The sequence below is a fragment of the Tursiops truncatus genome, chromosome 16 (assembly GCF_011762595.2).
Source record: "Tursiops truncatus isolate mTurTru1 chromosome 16, mTurTru1.mat.Y, whole genome shotgun sequence".
Lineage (NCBI taxonomy): Eukaryota > Metazoa > Chordata > Mammalia > Artiodactyla > Delphinidae > Tursiops > Tursiops truncatus.
Genome location: NC_047049.1, coordinates 17,938,865 through 17,958,100, shown reverse-complemented (window position 1 = coordinate 17,958,100; position 19,236 = coordinate 17,938,865). Strand labels below are relative to the sequence as shown.

The 19,236-nt window shown below is 41.7% G+C and overlaps 1 pseudogene; it reads left to right on the top strand.

Annotated features, from left to right (window-relative positions):
• Positions 1–12,506: 12,506 nt before the first annotated feature.
• LOC101325305 (cytoskeleton-associated protein 2 pseudogene) lies at positions 12,507–14,512 on the top strand (annotated as a pseudogene).
• Positions 14,513–19,236: the final 4,724 nt, after the last annotated feature.

The window sequence follows — 19,236 nt, the reverse complement described above, 5'->3', positions numbered from 1 at the left end:
GAGCATCAGGACAGAGGAGCCTGGGGCTCTGCATAATCACAGGGAACAAAACCAGCAAACCAGCACTGGACTACCTACTCAGAAACTGTTTCGTCATGGAGAAACATTGTTTAAGCCTCTTATTCTTTTTAACCTATATTACACAAAGCCAAACCTATATTGTAACTACAACCGGTTAGCTACGGTAGAAATGGCAACCTCGTCTCAGAGCACCTAGGTTTGAATTCCAAATCTGCCATTTACCATCTGTGTGACCTTGGACAATTGATTTCCTCTCCTTGAAATACATTTCCCCAGGTCCCTTTCTGCAAAATAAAAATAAGAATTTCTATCTCATAAACTTATTGGGAGAAATAAATTGTATTCTTATGAAAGTTCTTCTGTATACTGTAAGGTACTTCTAGCCCTATGATGTTGGTCAATGGTAGTCAAGGCTCTTTGGATTATAAGGGCAGGAACCTACTCACACTAAATCAATGAGGGGTTTACTTTAAGGATACAATAGGTGAGAACACAGACATCCAAGAAAGGTGGCAGAGCTTTCAGGAGGATTGGAACTACAAAAGTGAAAAATAGACACTAAACTCAATGTCCCCGGGAACCTCACGACCTCCCCCATTCAGCCTTCTCAACCCCTCAACGTATTGTAACCCTTCAACATTTGTACCCACCACCATCTGACTATAGTCAGATGGGTCCTTGCGTCTTAAATCAGATTCCCCATAGAGGATCTGATTGGTTGATGCCACTGGCTGGCCTTAGGTCAGGTGTACACTTGGTCCAATCACTGTGGCCAGGGTGCAAGGTCATGTGATATGGATGGTTAACCTTTCCAGAAGCTGTGGTGGACTAACTTCTCTGGAGGGATGATGGAGCAGTCAGTATCCCTTCTGGGACACAGTAGAGATAATGATAAAAGTTCTGTTAACTATTCCTGGTGGGAAGAACGAATGCCTAGAAGTTTAAATTTTATTAGAAAAATATTATGAGTTCCAGAAATTTTACCTTGTTTATCTGTGCAGTGGGTCTTTTAACACCCATTTCTCATGGACCAGATGGGCTGAAAACTCATCTTCTCTTTAGCAGTCAGCACCCCCTTGATTACCCACATCATGGACTGTCTAGACACTACCATTGCCCTGTCCTTTATATTTAATGACCGAAATGAAAGTTCTTTTCAGATGGCACATTGGCAGGCGGAAAAGGGCATTGTGTCTTTTCACCACAATCTGGGATCCAGAGCCACAGATGAATTTTTGTCCTCATGGAGCCTTAAGTGTCCTTATAATTTCCAGCTCTTCAGTGTGACCTGCCTTCTAAGTAACTGACCTACACTTTTCCCTCTGCAAAAGGAAGAGAAAAGAAAAAGCTTAGCCAAAGACCTTAATAAAAGGGAGAAAACACATTCTTCCTCGTTTCACAGTCCTGCCCACTTGCTGGAGGAAATAGCATCTTATGCCCAGGCAAGACGCTATGCTCTTGTTCTGTCTCTGAGCTTTCAGAAGAAAACACTTTTTAGAAAGGAAATGGGAAAGTGAGTTAAGTTCATTTACTGCTGAACATGCCAGATGGGGAAGAAGAGTTGAATAGAAAATTCTCTAAGCTTTAGCTTCCATGATTTCACTTTTATTCCTTCTAATGAGGCAAACATCTTCTAGAGGACTCAGGTTCACCTAAGCCAGTCTGTGTTCAACTTTCTATCACTTATAACAGAAAAATATTCATCAAATAAAAATTAAAAAAAAATTTTAAATCACAGAACTAATTTTCTGTTGTTCAGTTTTTCTTCTCTTTTTAAACAGTTTTGTGTAAGTAAAACTGCAAACAATAAACCGCACATATTTAAAGTATAAAAGTTGATAAAGTTTGATGTATGTACATACCCAGGAAGCCAATTAAAACAATAAACATATCACCCTCAAAAGTTCTCTCTTCTCTCTTCATAATCCCTTCCTCCCATTTCTTCTCACCCTTTTCCCTGGCAACCACCACGATCTGCTTTCTGTCGTAGATTGCATTTTCCAGAATTTTATATAAATGGAACCAATACAGTATATACTGTGTTGTGGTTTTTTTTGCATAATTATTTTTAAATTCACCTATATTGCTGCATGTATCCACAGTTTATTTTTATTACTGAGTAGTACCCCACTGGTATATACCACAATTTGTGTGTGTGTTAACCCGTTGATAAACATTTGGATTGTTTCTAGTTTGAGGAGATCACAAACAAAGCTGCTATGAACATTTAGGTACAAGTCTTTATATAGACATATACTTTCATTACCCTTGGGTAAATACCTAGAGGTAGAATGTTTGGATCCTGTTGCACTGGATTAATCATTTAAAACCTTGCCAAGCTGTTTGCCAAAGTGCTTGTACCATTTTAATTCCCAGCAGCTGTGTAGGAGAGCTCCGGTTCCTCTGCATCTTCACTAACATTTGATGTGGTCAGTCTTTTTAATTTTGGACAATCTAATACATATGTAGTGGCACCACAATGTAGTTTTAATTTGCATTTCCCTAATGAGTAAAGATAGTGAGATTCTTCCTTTTACATGCCTATTTTTCATCTCGTTATAAGGTGAAGTGTCTAGTCAAATCTTTTGCCTATTTTTAAAATTGGCTTGTTTTCATCTTCTTAATATTTGAGAATTCTAGAATTCTTTATGCATGCTGGAAGTAGTTCTTTATCAAATACGGGATTTGCAAATAGTTGCTCCATGTCAACAGTACCTTTCAAAGAGCAGAAGTTCCTAACTGTGATAAAGTTCAAATTATCATTTTTTTCTTTTATAGATTACCCTTCTGGTGGTTTATCTAGGATATCTTTACCTAACCCAATGTCACAAGAATTTCTCCTATGTGTTCCCATTTCTCTTTCTTTCTTACCTCGAAAGGAACTATCAAATAGAAAACACTTATCAGGACTTTCAGCCACATCAAGAATGGCAAAGTGGAACAAACTGAATCAGAGTCAGGGAAAACGTGAGTGCCCTTTCCTCTGATGAGCTTCCATTTGCACCATTTTATCATAGTAGAGACAGCATTTCTGAAAGTTCAAATGGTGCCAAAAAGGCCTAGGAGGGGAGAATTAGCTCTGGCCAAGAAGTGTTCCTTGCACTTAAATTTCGACAGCACTTAAACATCGACAGCTCATCCCTCAGAGACCAGTTATTCACTGAAGTCAGGTGAAAAGAACAGGGTGGGATTCTTTTAAAATCACAGAAAAAAACCTTGTTAGAAGGAAGGGAAGGAGAGCTCTGGACAAGCATCCCGCTCGGAGTGTGGGCTCTGGACTACCTGCATCAAAATCACCTGTGAAAAATACAAACCCTGGCCCCATACCACCCGCTTAAACAGAATCTCTGGGGGTAGCATCTTAAGGTCAAATTCGCCAGGCGATTCTTAAACACAGTAGTTACAGATGAGCCCTCAGGCACTCAAGAACCTGCTGGGATCCTCCCTTGAGGCAGCTTCTGGAACGATTCTCAGGGTGAACCTGTGGTTCTCAATCCTCTCCTGGCATATAGAATCACCCGGAGAGCTTAAGAATACAGATTCCTAGGCCCAACAAATGAGGTTCTGCAGTAGTAATCTGTCATAAGCCCAATCTTTTCCTTCTGCTTTGCTTCTTGCTTTCTTCTTCCTCTCCATCTTCTTTCTCTTCTTCCCTCCTTCTCCTCCTCTGGTTTCTCCTCCTCCTTTTTTTAAATTAAAGCTCCCAAGTTAATTCTAATATGCAGCCGAGGTTGAGAACTCCCAGGTCACAGAGCAGAAGCAGCAACATCCCAGCCATGGGGCTTGGCAGGAGATGGAAATGAAGGAAGCAGGCTGGCTGGGGACCAGAGTGAAGTAAAAACCTAAGCTCCATGCCAAGAGCGTGGTCACTATTGAGCTAGTCAACTCCTGCCACGTGGGAACAAAATCCACATTTGCCAATCCCTCTGGTATTTCCAGAGAAATTAGAAATAATTTTTGGACATAAAATCTCCCTTTTTTTTTTTTTTTTTTTTTTTTGCGGTACGCAGGCCTCTCACTGTTGCAGCCTCTCCCGTTGCAGACCACAGTCTCCGGACGCGCAGGCTCAGCGGCCATGGCTCACAGGCCCAGCCGCTCCGCGGCATGTGGGATCTTCCCGGACCGGGGCACGAACCCGCGTCCCCTGCATCGGCAGGTGGACTCTCAACCACTGCGCCACCAGGGAAGCCCAAAATCTCCCATTTTTAAATGTCTGAAAATGACACAAAATGTGTAAATCACTGTGCGCAGAACAGAACACAGCTGTGGGTGGCTAGCGGCCAGGGACTGCCAGTCTGTGACTTCTGCCCACAAAGTTTCTCAGCCCTGTGGACAATGCTAGGATGCTGTTTCACGGCGGTCACTCTTTGAGGGCCAGTTCTGAAGAAGCTCATGGGTTTGTGTTCAGGCCACACCTGAACCTGCCTTCATAGAATTTCTAGGCAGGGACGAACTCTACTGTGTTCCTTGACGTGGGTTTGCCAGATTTCTTGACTTGTTTGAGGCCAATCAGAGAAATAGTCTCATAATTAATATGTAAGATAGCATATTTTGCATGGTTTTCTCCCTATAGAATCCTTCTTCTATCCTAGACAAGTGATATTCGTAAGAATATGATTTTTATAAATGACATCTGAGAGTGTTTTTTCCATCATACTCACTACTACTGACAGTTTTATCCTGTCCAAGCCCTCTACCACACTTAGGATGGTGGTTCTCAAACTTTAATAGGCATAAGAATCACCTGGGGCACATGTGACAATGCAGAGTTTCAGGCCTGGAGTGCCCATGGAGTTTATTATCAAAATCAGAACACTTCTGAAAATGAAAGCAACTCTGAGCTAGGGGTTATAGACTGGTTCACGCAGTCAGCCCACCCAGGCCTCATTTGTAAAGAGTTTCTGATTCAGTGGCCTGTGCTGGAGCCAGGGACTCCCCACTTTTAATAAATCCACCCCCACCCCCCAACAAACCAGATGCAGGTGGTCTGGGCCACACTTAAAACGCTGACTTAGTAGTAGGAAGGGAAGATGGAAGAAAAATACTCATTTGGGAGATGGAGACACGGAGTCCAGAGAGAAGACTCACTGAAAACCCAGTTGCGTGATGCTCGAATCATTACAAGGTGAGCAACCAACTATCAAGGAAAGTCGGAGACAAATACTAATTGCTAATCTCACACTTTCCTTTTTCCAGATTCCTCACAAAGGTAATTTGTTACTGGTAATTTTTTTTAAAATAAATTTATTTATTTATTTTTGGCTGTGTTGGGTCTCCGTTGCTGTGCGCAGGCTTTCTCTAGCTGTGGCGAGCGGGGGCTACTCTTTGTTGCAGTGCATGGGCTTCTCATTGCAGTGGCTTCTTTTGTTGTGGAGCACGGGCTCTGGGTGCATGGGCTTCAGTAGTTGTGGCACGTGGGCTCAGTAGTTGTGGTGCACGGGCTTAGTTCCTCCGCGGCATGTAGGATCTTCCCGGACCAGGTCTCAAACCCATGTCCCCTGCATTGGCAGAAGGATTCTTAACCACTGCGCCACCAGGGAAGTCCCGGCAACTGGTAATTAATGAGGTGCGTATAAGCATTGTGACGAGCAACGAACATGTGCCGCAGACACGCATTTTTATGAACATATATTAATGAACGTTAGCGTCCCGACTGCAAGCATAACTCCAGAGGGTTTTCTTTTTATTTATTTATTTCATCCAACAACCAAGTGATAGGTAATGAGCTCACTCAGGTCTGGCTTTCCACGCTCTGGGCCCTGAGGGGGTCTCCGGTGTATGCGTTTGACTCACTTCGGAACCTCAAAGAGTGAGGCTGTTTGCAGTAGCAAGGAACTGACAAAGAGGATTTGCAATTTATTTCTGTTAGCTCCGTGTACATACCTGCACAACATGGACTGGTCAAGACGTGGATTTCTTGTTTGATTTTTTTCTTTAATTGACTCTTAGCTGACGAATTTAAGTCAGAAAAATTCCAGGATATGGGAGGCCATTGGAGCTCCAAGATCAACAAGCATATTCCACTCCTGTTCTGGAGGAGGCAGCAGAGTTCAGTGTTTAGAACATGGGCTGCAGCGCCTGCTGCCTGGGTTTGAATCCTGGTTGTGCCACTTTTTATTTCTGTGACCCAGAACTCAACTTCTCTGGGCCTTGGTACCTATTTCCTAGGGCCTTTGTATGACTAATAAATGAGCTAACATTTGTGAAGCACTTAGTAGGGTGCCTGGTATGTGGAGAGAGTTACGAAGGTGAACACTGAGACTCAAGGACGCAGCTGCCCTTGCAATGAAGCCCTCACGTGGAAAAGTTGGGTTGAAGGGCCTGTTGGTTGACTTGGGCCTCAGAGTTTCATCTCTGAATCACACACTGTGTCTCCACATGACATCAAAACTGCATCTCAGTTTCCTCATTCCCCCAACGTCTCCTTAGGACAACGTTAACTTTTGGCACAATACCCCCCAACAAGACTGTTCCGTTGATTGGATCTAGATAGGAAGCGAAGGGGTTGGCTAAAAAGATGCTTCACCCAGGGAGTTTCAAAGGCCAGCTATGGAGTGGACTGGAATCCCGGGGACTTCCGTTCCTGCAAACATATGCTGTAGGCAACTGAGTATGTAGCCGTGACCCCGACCTTCCTGGGGTCCATGAGCTGTCCCCCCAAGTGAAGTCTGACCTCTCTCCCTCTCCTACACCAGACCGCAATCACATACCCTCCTCCCCTCCTCTACCCTCGTCTTCAGGAGAGATTAAATCTTTGTTCAAGGTTCTTTTTTCTCCCCTCCAGACATTCTGTGTTTAGAAGTACAGCCACCTTTATTTTCAGCTTCAAGCAGATGTTCCAGGCAGAAAAAGCCTGCCAAATGTTTCAGATTACATCCAGGAGGTTTGGGCTCACGCTTTGCTGAATAAGAATCTGTGCTGACATTCTAGAAATCAGTAACACTTTAGGGTAGTGAGGCATCCTTCTTCTATGTTAAAAGGGTAATCCTGAGATGGGTTTGAAGCTCCAGAGAAATCATTCCAGTGCCTCTTATTTTTTTTATTTTTTATTTTTGCGGTACGCGGGCCTCTCACCGCCGTGGTCTCTCCCATTGCGGAGCACAGGCTCCGGACGCGCAGGCTCAGCGGCCATGGCTCACGGGCCCAGCCGCTCCGCGGCATGTGGGATCTTCCCGGACCGGGGCACGAACCCGTGTCCCCTGCATCGGCAGGCGGACTCTCAACCACTGTGCCACCAGGGAAGCTCCCAGTGCCTCTTATCTGACAGGACTTTACAGTTTACCAAGTTCTTACACATCCATGATTTCATTTGCATCTTGAAACAACCCGGAGAAGTAGTCATGACAAGGATTAGGACTGTTACTTTGCAGATGACAGGGCTAAATATAAGAGAGATGTGAGGGCTTGACATGCTTATAAGAGTTTGTTTTTGGTCTCTTACCTTCCAAACCTGGGCACTTTCCACAAATAGCAACATGATACATTCACATATTGCTTTCCTATACACTTTATAAAGTACTAACAGGAGTGCGGTATCATTTTATCTCCAGAAAAGTCCCATGAGTTAGATAGGGAACTGTTTTAGTCAGCATAGAATAGGCTATGCTTAGGTAACAAATAAGCCCTAATAGCTCAGAAGCTTAACCCAACAAAGATTGATTGCAGGTGCATATCATTTTCTGATGCAGGTCCAGGTGGTTCTCTGAGGTGGTTTTCCTCTGAGTGATAACCAGTATCCTTCCATATCATTCTCCATTTAAAAAATACAGCCTTAGAAGTCACCAGGGGATCAGAACGTAATGTTAGCGATTTCCCAAAAAGTTTTTTGGCTAGACTGTCACTTCTACCCACATTCTATTTGCCTGAACCCAGTCATGACCTCAGCCTAACTGCAAACAAAAGGTAGTTTTCTTGTGAGCCAAGAAGAGTAAATGTAATGGGTTTTGCTGAATACAAAGCATTATTTCTGCCATTTCAAACGGCACCAGCTCTTGTTCTAGGCTGTCTACAAGGGGCTGGCAAATAAAACATCATGGTGACAAGCTTTGATACTGTGCCAACTATAGAACAACAACAAAATATCTGTAGGGCAAACTGAATTATTTCAGAGGTAAAGCTCTCCACCAGCTGAAGAATGGTACTATACATCACAACAGGTTACCAGACCAGAGAAAAGGAGAGCAAAATGACTTGCACATCACTGGGGCTGAAATGAAATGCAGGCAGACCTCGTTTTATTCCCCTTTGCTTTATTGTGCTTTGCAGATATTGAGTTTTTTACAAATTGAAGCTTTGTGGCAACCCTGCATTAAGCAAGTCTATCAGTGCCATTTTTCTAACAGCATTTGCTCCCTTCATGTCTCCATGACACATTTGGTAATTTTCACAATATTTCAAACTTCTTCATTATTATATTATATTATATTATATTATATTATATTATATTATATTATATTATATTATATTTGTATGGCAATCTCTGGTTAGTGATCTTTGATACTACTATTGTAATTGTTTCGGCGTGCCACAAACTGTGCTCATATAAGAACTTAATAAATAAATGTTGTGTGTGTTCTGACTGCTCCGTAGGCCAGCCATTCCCCCATCTCTCTCCCTCCTCTTGGGCCTCCCTATTCCCTGAGACACAACAATATTAAAATAAAGCCAATTAATAACCCTACATGGCCTCTAAGTGTTCAAGTGAAAGGAAGAGTCTCTCACTGTAAACCAAAAGCTAGAAGTGATTAAGCTTAGTGAGGAAGGGCTCTTAAAAGCCAAGACAGGCTGAAAGCTAGGCCTCTTGCACCAAACAGTTAGCCAAGTTGTTAATGCAAAAGAAAATTCTTGAAGGAAATTAAAAGTGCTATTCCAGTGAATATACACAGATGATAAGAACGCAAAACAGCCTCATTGCTGATATGGAGAAAGTTTTAGTGGTCTGGATAGAAGATCAAACGGGCCACGACATTCCCTTGGGCCAAAGCCTAATCCAGAGCAAGGCCCTAACTCTCTTCAATTCTATGAAGGCTGAGAGAGGTGAGGAAGCTTCAGAAGAAAAGTTTGAAGCTGGAAGAGGTTGGTTCATGAGGTTTAAGGAAAGAAGCCATCTCCATAACATAAAAGTGTAAGATGAAGCAACAAATACTGATGCAGAAGCTGCAGCACGCTACCCAAAAGAACTAGCTGAGATCATTAATGAAGGTGGTAACACTAAACAACAGATTTTCAGTGTAGACAAAACAGCCTTATGTTGGAAGAAGATGTCATCTAGGACTTCTGCAGCTAGAGAGAAGTCAATGCCTGGCTTCAAAGCTTCAAAGAACAGGCTGACTCTCTTGTTAGGGGCTAATGAAGCTGGTGACTTTTAAGTTGAAGCCAATGCTCATAACGCATTCTGAAAATCCTAGGGCCCTTAAGAATTATGCTAAATCTACTCTACCTTTGCTCTGTAAATGAAACAACAAAGCCTAGCGGACGGCACATCTGTTTACAACATAGTTTACTGAATATTTTAAGCCCACTGTTGAGACCTACTGCTCAGAAGAAAAGATTCCTTTCAAAATACTACTGCTCATTGACAATGCAACTGGGTTAACCAAAAGCTCTGATGGAGATGAAACATACAAGATTAATGTTGTTTTCATGCCTGCTAACACAACATCCATTCTGCAGCCCATGGATCGAGGAGTAAGTTTGACTTTCAAGTCTTATTATTTAAGAAATACATTTTGGAAGGCTATAGCTGCCAGAAATAGTGATTCCTCTGATGGATCTGGGCAAAGTCAATTGAAAACCTTCTGGAAGAGATTCACCATTCTGAATGCCATTTAGAGCATTCATGATTCATTGGAAGAGGTCAAAAATATCAACCTTAACAAGAGTTTGGAGAAACTCATTCTAATCCTCATGGATGACCTGGAGGGGTTCAAGACTTCAGCAGAGGAAGAAACTGCAGATGTGGTGGAAATAGCAAGAGAACTAGAATTAAAAGTGGAGCCTGAAGATGTGACTGAATTGCTGCAATCTTATAAAACTTTACAGAAGAGGAGTTGCTTCTTATGGGTGAGCAAAGAAAGTGGTTTCTTGAGACAGAATTTACACCTGTGAAGACTGCTGAAATGATAATAAAGGATTTAGAATATGACATAAACTTATCTGATAAAGCAATGGCAGGGTTTGAGAGGATTGACTCCAATTTTGAAAGAAGTTCTACTGTGGGTAAAACGCTATCAAATAGTGTTGCGTGCTACGGAAAAGGAAAGTCACTTTATGTGACAAACTTCATTGTCATCTGTTTTAAGAAACTGTCACAGCCACCCCAACCTTCAGCAACCAACCCCCTGATGGGTCAGCTGCCATCAACATCAAGGCGAGACCCTCCACCAGCAAGAAGATTACGACCTGCTGAAGGCTCAGACCATGGTTAGCATTTGTTTAGCGGTAAAATATTTTTTAATTAAGGTATATACTTTGGGTTTTTTTAGACATAATGCTATTTCACACTTAGTAGACTACAACTATAGTGTAAACATAACTTTTACATGCTCTGAGAAACCAGAAACTTCATGTGACTCACTTTGTTACAATATTTGCTTCATTGCGGTGGGCTGGAACTGAACCCGCAATATCTCTGAGGTATGCCTATACCAACAATTTATTCATTCTTTTTGTACATCCATCTACATCCACAAATGATTGAGGAGGTTTCTAATATTAAAGCACATCCAAAAGAAAACCGTTAAGAACAAAACTACTCAAAAAGAAAGAAAGAAAGAAAGAAAAGATAGTCATATAAAGAAGAAATCTAGCTATACCAAATATTTAGGATTGGTTAATCATTACGACTGAACAACTGAGGTTTGTCTGTGAATTTACCAGAAGCTAAAGTAGCAAGGAGAATAGAGAGTTTATGAAATAGCATTTTTGAGCACATTTAATGTCCTAGTTACTATGTGAAATGTTTTACATACATCAGCTTATTTGACCCATACGTCAGCTTATGACCATCAGTTAATGATGGGAGCCACCACACACTGAATTCATTCTCAGTGAGATGACATAAAATGTCTCAAGTACACTCCGTACAAGGCTAGGTTCCAACTCAGCCATGTCTGATTCCAAAATCTGTGCTCTTTCCATAACCTAATAGCTCTCTTTGTCACATAAAAGGAAGCATATAATTAAGTAGATACAAGAAAAAATAGGAGATGCACATACTCTTTATTTTTATTAAAAGAAAAGAGTGTTATCTTAATAAGCTCCAAGTCAGCAAGCCCCAAATTTTCCTCACTACTTCAAACCACTGGAGGTTAAGGTAGAGTTCACCTTGAAGGGTATCAAAGGGGCCTGCAACATACCTGTGGCAAGGAGAGGATTTGAAAGCTGGGGGAGGAATATAGTGCAGGTAAACGAAGGTTAAGATTTCTGTGTAAGGTCACACAGCAAGGCAGTGCTAGTCTTCCAGGCCTTCCCCTAGCACTTGGTTTATTAGATAGGATTAGATTAGATTTTGAAGGCTAAACCACTAAGAGAGAGTGAATTTTCACTCTTACCAACGGACCAGAAAAAAGAAGAAAGAGGAAAACCTGTAGACTACATATTGGTTCCCTTTACCATCTTTGATTGACGGGGGTAGTCATTTGGCTTACTCAACTTGTTAATGGCATTCTTGCTTCTCATTAGTGCTACACTGCACATCACCCCCCTAATTAACAGCTGTTTTCAGTCCATGCCAACTGCACAGGCTCAAGGCTAAAATACATCCTTGCTCAAGCTGGAGACCAGGTATATCATTCAAGGATGGGCATTTGATGGAAGGAACACTGTGCTTTGCCTACGTCACAGCCACCTGGAAGCAAAGGGCTGGCCTGTGGTGTCTCAGAAGTATAAAGCTGAAATAAACACTGACAGCGAGTGGCCAGTGAATGGATATGTCCTGAGTTACCACACAGGCAGCCTTCACTCTGCGCAGTTCTGAAACGTAGTACACAGATTTCAGGTACCATGTGGTACAGTGCAGCAACACCAGTCCCCCAGCAACACAGTTCCATTTTCAGTTACCATGGCATACGAACCGTGAGAAACTGAATAAAGTAGAAACTCTGCCACCAGCTCATCAGTCAATAACAGATATGGCCCATGGTCAGTGGCCAGTCGACTCACATCTTTCAAAGGCTGGCAGTGATTGGTCACTGCACATGTAATTCAGTTCACTCACAGCCAGCAAACCCTGGAGTGAGGTTGCCTCCTTGTCTCCTGGTGATAAACCCATGGGACGTTTGACAAAAATGGATACTCAGAAGAGGAAGTTGGCCAACCCAAAGGAAGGCGCAGCAAAGAAATAGCAAGTGGAAACACCAGGAGCAAAATTCAAATCCAACGTAAATAGCGCAGTAATAGCTGACAGTGGGATGCTGACTGCCACTACCGCAGCGCCTCTAGATAGGCAGCCAGAGGAACTGAGTGAAGGTGACTTAGCCACATGAATGAGGAAAGGGAGGATAATATCCCAAAGAAATGGGCACCTTCAACACCTTCACTTGAGAGTGTGTGGTGGCGCTGGCTTGAGGGAGTCTGCGGCGGTCGAGCTGGAGACGTGTCCCCCTGTCCGGAGCTGTGAGAGCACCCCAGCCGTGCCCCAGGACCTGCAGCTGCCCCCGAGTCAGACAGCCCAGTCCACGTTCAGAGAGCAAAGAAGACAAAAACTCAAGGAGCATCTGTTAAAAAGAAAAACTTTTTTTGCATACAAACAGGAAAATCAGATATTATCCAGTGGTAGAGACAAAAGAGTGAAGACATCTGAAGGTCAGATCCAAGAAGAGACAAAAATTCTGAAACTTTATCAGCCATTTTTGCCTTAAGAGAATGTCAGTAGACCTACTGGGATCAAGAATAATATAACAATGGAAGAGAACTGTATTCCTTTAAGACCTTCTAATGAATTAACCAATTCAACTACAGCAATTGATACATCTAATTTTGAGGATAATAATCAAACTCTGCCGTTGTTACCAATTAAAGATGACCCCCAAAGTCAACATATGACCTTAAGCCAAGCATTTCACCTTAAAAACAGTAAATAGAAACAAATGACTGCAGAGAAACCAAAGCAAGGTGCTAACATGCCCAAGAAACCTGTGCTTGGATCTTATCGCGGCCAAATTGTTCAGTCTAAGATTAATTCCTTTAGGAAAACTCTACAAGTCAAAGATGAGCTCTGCAACAATGAAGAGACTTTCAGCTACTGTCTCTAAAGCCACAAAGTCTCAGCCTGTAGACACCAGCAGCGTAACAGTGAAAAGTGATAGAGCCTCACATACGACGACTGCCGCTAAATTTGTGAGCACTACATCTCAGGGCAGTCAACTTGTGCGACCTTCTATTAGAAGTCACCACAGTAATAACCAGGACACCATGAAACAAGGCATCAGTAGGATGTCTGCCAGTGTTACAGTTTGGAAAGGACCTCGAGAGAAAGAATTATTACAGTTAAACACAGCTTCGTCTATTATCAAAACCAGTTCTTCTCAGGACATAGAAAGAAATAAGACACTATCAAGAAGCATGACATCTGAAATGGTAGCCAGGCCTGCTTCGTCTTCTAATACTTAACTGAGAGAAAAGTCAAAAAGCATTGACCAGTGCAGATATACCACGGTGAAAGCAGCTATTGACAGTAGATGGACTCAGCGCAGAGAAACTGCGGAGGAGAGAAAGGCTCGTCTGAGTGAGTGGAAAGCTAGCAAAGGAAGAGTGATGAAAAGGCCTCCCAGCTCAGTGGTTACCCAGCCTGTGCCCGAAGCACGAAATGAAAAACCAGTTGGGTCCTTCTGGACTGCCACGGCTGAAGAAGACGAACAACGATTGTTGACTGAAAAAGTAAACAAGACATTTTCTGAATGCCTAAACCTGATTAATGAGGGATATCCAAAAGAAGAAGTATTGGTTACACTGAATGACCTGATTAAAAATATTCCAGATGCCAAAAATCTTGTTAAACATTGGATATGCCTGCTTGTACTGAACCACTTATGAGTCCTATTGAAAATATTACTGCAATCTATGAGAAGGCCATCCTGGCAGGAGCTCAGCCTATTGAAGAGATGCGACAGGCAACTGTTGACATTCTGACAATGAAGAGTCAAGAAAAAGTTAAATTTGGAGAAAATATTGGGGAGTCTTGTGCAACCAAGGAACAAATCCAAGAAGCCACCATTGATGATATAAGTGTTAATCTGGGGTCAGAAAAACCGGAAAGAGAAAATAAGCATCTTACGAATGTAGTATTTCAAAGTTGTGAAAAAAGAGCAAGATAGCAAAACAAAAGGTCCAACCAGTGATGTTAAAACCCGCAATACATTGGGCTTCCCTGGTGGCGCAGTGGTTGAGAGTCCGCCTGCCGATGCAGGGGACGCGGGTTCGTGCCCCGGTCCGGGAAGATCCCGCATGCCGCGGAGCGGCTGGGCCCGTGAGCCATGGCCGCTGAGCCTGCGCGGCCGGAGCCTGTGCTCCACAACGGGAGAGGCCACAACAGTGAGAGGCCCACAAAAAAAAAAAAAACCGCAAAAAAAAACCAAACAAAAAAACCCCCTGCAATACAGAAATTAGGGCGGGTTGCTTAATTAAATATAATGTGTCTACTACTCCATACTTGCAAAGTGTGAAAAAGAAGATGCAGTTTGACTAAAGAAATTCTGCATTTAAACAGCTAAAGTTTCTCACACCAGTTAGACGTTTTCGATGTCTTCAAGAGAAGACTTCTAAATTGCCAGATATGTTAAAAGACCATTATCCTTGTGTGTCTTCACTGGAACAGTTAACAGTTGGAAAGTGAAACTGACGCTTTTGTGTGCTGCCCCAGCGCAGCCCTGTGCCGCATGTACTCGGAGACTGACAAGACAGAAGAGAAGTGAAGCTCTGAAAGGAGTGGGGTTGTATTATTCTGAGTTGGTTGGTTGGTTTGTTGTCGCTTTGCATGTCCCTTAGGTCAGGAGTTGCCAAGTACCTAAGTATTGACAGCAGTCAGCACTTACTCATGTCCACTCTATAGCAGGTGTTGCCTCCTGTGCGTCGGAAAGCTAAACCTACCTTGTCAATCTCAATAGACTGACTTTTTCTCTAAGACAGGTAAATTTTGTCAAGACAGAGTTAGCTTGCTTTATCACCCAATCTAGTAGCCCAGACTGCTGTGGTCTCCTGTGTTTCTGGGACTCTGCCCCTGGTTCTTCACTGTCACTCTCCAGCAATGCCAGTGAGTCTGCATCTGTGGTCTCTTGGCCTCTTTCTTTTTTATTGTAGCCGAGGTCCCCAAGAGGGATAGTTAATACTCCATTTCTACAAGAAGATACTTTGTTAGAAGCAAGAAAATGTGCCTAGTGGGCATTCAGAACTTTAAATCTGAGTTCCTTTCTTTAGTTCCTTTTCTAACTTGACTATCTGAAATGTTAAAAATTTTAACTTCCGTCACTTCGTCTGATATCGTTTATAGACTAACAGAAGGGAGTTAGAGAAGGAATATATAATATTTCATAAATGTCATCCTAGTTTAGGTAGTATTTCTAAAATAACTAATACTTAAAATTGATTTCTTCCTTGTAATATAAAAACCTCATGTCTCCTAAAACATGATAGTCATACACAGTAAGTAGGTTTCTGCTTCCCACACATAAATACCACCAGTAAAATTGTTTTGTAAGTCTCTGAACTAATACTTAAATGGCATACATCCTTCACCAACTCTACAGTTTCAGTTAAGGATTTAGTCATTGTAAAAGATTAGGTAGTTTTAAAACTGCATAATATGAATGTGGTTGAAAATCACATACTTACTCTTATTTACGTTCATTAATTCCATTTGTAAAATAGTGCCAGTCTTTGTTCTATTTATTGTCTTATGTTCTACTGAGTAGGGTTTTTATTCCTTTTAAACTGTGTACCTAATATGTATACAATAAATGAAAACATCTATATATTAAAAAAAAAAAAAACCTTCACTTGAAAAGAACTCTTAGCACTGTTTTACAACCTTTAAAGTGCAATGGATAAAATGTTGGAAGCTACTCCAGACTTAGAAAGAAGCAAGACAGTTTGACAAGGCACAGAAAAGATGTTGACACAGGCAGTATTATGAGTTATATGATGAGGAGAAGGCAGGCACTGTTCAAACTACTATTTATAACTTTTTTTTTACAAGAAGCAACATATTTTTATTCTCGATGTTTCTGATGTTTTAAGTAACACTGTATTAAGTGAATATTAGTTCTATTTTTCCCATATCCCTATACTTTCATAAGTAACAGTAAGAGAGCTTTTAATGTTTTGATGGAAATTCTTAAAGGTCATAGAACAATAGAAAATTATCACGTAGATTATCAAGACCGTTTTGTGTGGATTTTGCATGATCATTTTTACAGTCCCACATTACCATGCAAAGTAAGGACTTCCTGTATTTCCCTGATCTCTCACTGAGGTGTTCTGCTCATATAAGGCATAATACAAAAACAGTGACCCCGTAAAAGGTGCCCATAGCATGCATGGAATAAGGTTCACAGGCATGACCTATGTTCATTTAACTAACCTCTGCTTAGGGTTTCAGCCTGGATAAAGTCCTAAAAATGAAAGAGGCAAATTGAAAAGTCATGTGATCTTTTCGAGGCAAGAGTTTGTGGGATCTAAGTTGTATATGACTGCAAGCTTGTAGGTTATCCAAAAGGAAGATCTGTATATTTAAATGCAAGTGCTAAGCAGATATTTGGAGTTTCCACTCTGATTCTTAGAAGAAACCCAGGCTAAAGATAAATAACTAGGAGTCATCGTCCTGCTAGTTACAGCCAAGATCGTTAGCCACACCTGAAGTCTGCCCAAGAGAGTGAGACAGACTCTACCTTCTGTATCTCAGTTCTTTTAGTGATAGAACCCAGATTGTTTTGTTCTTCTCACCCCACATGGTTAGATGTTCAGGGCCTCTTCCCTGCCACAGAACATAAATCCTTATCAGTCTAAACTGCAAGGTTAGGGCATGGGCCTGATGTAGCTCCTCCCATTGAAGTGAGAGCTGAGGGCTTCTGGGTAAGCATCCCTCAATGATGACAGGAGAGTGAGACACAAACATGTCTATTTCTGTTAGCCAGATTGTATCATGTAACACCTGGGACTCAAAGTCAATTGCAACAGCAAGAGGACAAGCCTAAGAACCAAGATACCTACTAAGGGGAACAGAACAAAAGAGGGAAGTGACCTGAGCTGCTAAATTAACCCACCTGGAACTGACCGATGTGAGGATTTCTTGACATGTGAGACACGTGTCCTTACACTGTAAGCTGTCACTTGCAGCTGAAACATCTTAATACATCAGACAAAAACCTGAGAAATGACAGAGACTAGAGGAGCCAGGGAAAAAGACAAGAAGGACTCAGGGAGGAGGGAAGAGAACCATGAAGTTCCAAAGAAGGGACCGAACGGGGAATCCTGGCTCCAATGGATCTCTCTGATCCAAAGATTTTTTTCAACTTTATTGAAATCTCACTGACAAATAAAATTGTAATATATTTAATGTGTGCATCTGATCCAAGATTTTTCAGTAGACAATCTGCTTTCTCTTACAAGTGGTAATGCCATTTCCAAACATAGATGCAGGTCAGTGAGGACCTAAGAGTCAAGTAAGCAGGGGAAGAAAAATCACTGCCACTGCCTTAACCAGAGAGAATTTGGTATTTAGTTTTTCTTTAAAAATCTTGATTACATCTTTCAAGGCTCTCAGGCTGCTGACACATACAAAATGAAGACGAACATCTTGGCAGGTGGTAGAAAATGAACAAGCACAGGGAACAGAAATGAGATAACCTGGAGCTTCAGTAATGCTGAAATTATCCACAACACAGGAGATGACTATTAACAAAAGATACCGATAAAGGACCAAATGGAACTGCTAAAAACTAGCCCTATCGTGTTTCTGCAGTTCAAATGAAATCAGATGTGGCGTCTGTATTTAAGCAAGAAATGTCTGTGGGGAGATTTTGTTGTATGTTACTGAATTGGAATATCAAGACAGAATCTTCTACTCAATAGTCTTAAAAATTAAATAAAGGGTGCTTGTATAATGAATGGTTTGTAGTTATGATGACACAGTGCCTAAAGGCTGGGGTGGTACAAATTACTGTTCTGGACCTGAAACTAGAGTTAGGTCAAGAAAGACCATTTTCTCCTCTTATGTGCCAACTACCGAAGATCAAATTCATTGTGTAGAGGTTAAGAGCTCTGGCTTTGGAGTCTGACAAACCTGGATAATACCAGCCCTGCCATCATTTGTGATATGATCTTATGATCACAAAGTCTCTGAGCTTCCGTTTCCTCGTGTGAGACTAGGAGCAATTATAAGATTATTTTATATATATATATATATATAGTTATTATAAATATTTAATGAGACTGTTCTTGTAATAACCTAAGTCAAAATGACAGAAATAACCAATATACATTAAACATGTATCATGTGGCAGGCATTTTATTAAGAGAAATGAAAGAGAGAGACGAGAGTTGGGTTCATGAGCGAGGCCTAGTTAGTGATGAGAAAATGCAGGCTTGTGTTGAAGATGTGGGGAATTTGGTTTCTCTCTAGATCAAGGTGACTTAAACAGTGGTTTTCATCAGCAAGACCAGTCAATTCCTTAGACAGACAAGGTATTTAGTTTCTATTGAGTAATTTGAGTGACCTTAATAAGACCTAAACTTGCTCCCTCATTTTTGTTTGAAGTTCTATTATGTCTTTGTCTTAAGTCTTGCCCTCCCCCTGCAGAATTCTGTAACACACATGTGTTCTGTAAATCAGCCTGACATCTCTTCCCTCCTTCATTTCTAACAGTCTCTTCCTTCCTTTGAAGACCTGGACATTCCCTGACTCCAAGCATTTCTGGTGGGGCCTTCAGTTCACCATTCCCCCAAATCCTGGCTGTAAAGGGGATGGGGAAGATGGGCAGGGGTGTCACATGACCCAGCCCCAGTATGATTATTCTATCTCAATTCTCTGATCCCGAATGGGCAGGTGACTCTGGGATTTTATAATTGGGTGTTTAGACACAGAAGCCTTCCGTCCCCTGGATTACAGGCTGTGACCCCCAGAACTGCTGTCGTATATATCTATTATATATATATATCTACTGGGAGGAAATAAATCTGCAGCAGGAGAAAATGAAATCAACAAAGAGAAGCAGAAGGAAA